The sequence below is a fragment of the Trachemys scripta genome, chromosome 1 (genome assembly GCF_013100865.1).
Source record: "Trachemys scripta elegans isolate TJP31775 chromosome 1, CAS_Tse_1.0, whole genome shotgun sequence".
NCBI classification, from domain to species: domain Eukaryota; kingdom Metazoa; phylum Chordata; order Testudines; family Emydidae; genus Trachemys; species Trachemys scripta.
The window spans coordinates 330,586,044-330,588,123 of NC_048298.1; positions in this window are offsets into that span (position 1 = coordinate 330,586,044).

The window sequence follows — 2,080 nt, forward strand, 5'->3', positions numbered from 1 at the left end:
CTCCCCCCACTCCTGCCAAGCTCCCCCCACAGCCTGTCAGGGGGGGTCTCAGCTCCCCCCCACTCCTGCCAAGCTCCCGCCGCAGCCTGTTGGGGGGGGGGTCTCAGCTCCCCCCACAGCCGGTCGCTACCTCTCCTCTCCGCAGTGTCTATGTGGCAAAGCGTCCCGTCCCCTCCCCTCCCCTCCCGTCCCCGCTACGAGGAGCCTCCACCAAACGGCAGCTGGCGGCCCCGCGGCTGGACCCGGGGGAAGGAGCCTTTGCTCCGGGCCAGCGGCCGCCCGGCGGGTTAGAAACAGACCGAGACCGAGACCGAGACCGAGCCGGAGCCAACCTGCGCGTGCGCAGACAGCGCGTTCCCTCCGGTGCCTGGCTCCCGAGCTGGCCGCAGCGAGCTCGCGCTGCTGCCTGTGACCGTTGGTCCGGCGAGGTGACGGTCACGCGCTCGCTGAGAGCCGGGTCCCCTCAGGGGAGGGAGGGGCTTGGTCCTGTGCCAGTGGCCAGGGGCGGGCGGCAGGGGTCCCGTCTCACTGATCTAACCCCCCACCCAGGCTCCACCATAGGCGCGTGCCCCCAGCACACCGCTATGGGGAGACGCCTCCTCCCCACTCCACCCGTTATCCATGAAAGCACTACAGAGAAAAAACATTCAAATACCTACAAGAACCTCCGTGCATGCTAATAAACTTACCAGAGATCACCCTAACCTTAACGGGGATTCTGGTATGGGTAGCCCCTCAACCCTCCACCCAAATCAGAGTCCTTGTGGTTATAGGTTCATCACAGCTTCAGCTGAGAACAAGGTCACTCAGTCCACTCTTTATACCTTTCAGGGACCTTTGATGTAGAGCTTCCAGAAGCAGGTGATTAGTACACAATGGATCTCTCTCCACATGATGCATCTTCAAAAGTTTGGCTTGGGTAGCAAAATTTTGCATTTCCCTCACCTCAAAGTACTTTTTTAGGAAATCCACTTCACACGTATTGTTCCAAAAAGCCCTTTGACTTTCCTAATACCTTCCAAAGGTTGCATTAATCTTGTTATCCTGCTAAAGAAACCCCAGACAACCTCAAAATAGTATATAAGCATTTGCTTATACAGTGAACTCCAAATGTCCTGTTTCTGGTACAGTTTGTATGGACATTCTAGTTCACCAAAGAGTGTCACGTGAGGTCTTAAATGAAAGCTGGGGTCACACTGCTCATTAATACTATTCACAGGTGGCGAGTTCTATAGGCCTGTGGTGCCTGGGCAGCAGGAATATTCCTGGTGCCCAGGCACCACGGGACCGGCTCCAGCACTGTCCGAGGCTGGGTCTCTCCCTTGGCCTCGGGTGCCCCTATTTAAAACAGCCTGGGCCCCCCGCTCCCACCAGCAGCACAGTGGAGCTGAGCAGCTTCCTGCCTGCTCACTCCACGTGGCTACTGACCCCTCCCTGCAGCCCTGGAGCCTGCACCCAGCACCCAGACCGGAGCCTGCACCCAGCACCCAAACTCCATCCCAGAGCCTGCACCCCAGACCCCCTCCCCCACCCAAACTCCCTCCCAGAGCCCAACTTCTCACCTGTCCTGCACCCCAATCCCCTGCCCCAGGCCAGGGCCTGCACCCCAGACCTCCTCCTCCCACCCAAACTCCCTCCCAAAGCCTTAGGCAGGTGGGGGCTGGAGTTGGGGGAGGGTTCTGGGCATCACCAAAAGTTCTACAAACCTGCATCCCCTGATACTAGTGTGAAATGTATGTAGAGATACTATGTAAGGCGTTACATATGCACACTGAAAATATGTTCTTAACTTCTGTATCACAGCAGACGTGGAGAAGAAGGTTTTCTGTCAGACGAGATGTTTATTCACCTTTCTCTCTGTTGGATGTAAGTTAAGCATTGTAAGCTAACACAATGGATGCCTATTTACATATGAAGTTATCTAAGAGATGTGAAGTCCACAGGGAAGCAGCACATAGGAAAAGAAACCATGAGGGACAATCAGTGAATTTTGGGGATATAAATAGAAGGCAAACAACACACAACCTTATCCTGCCCCTTAGGAATTAAATAGGCAGTTCCTTTACACTCATCAAAGTGG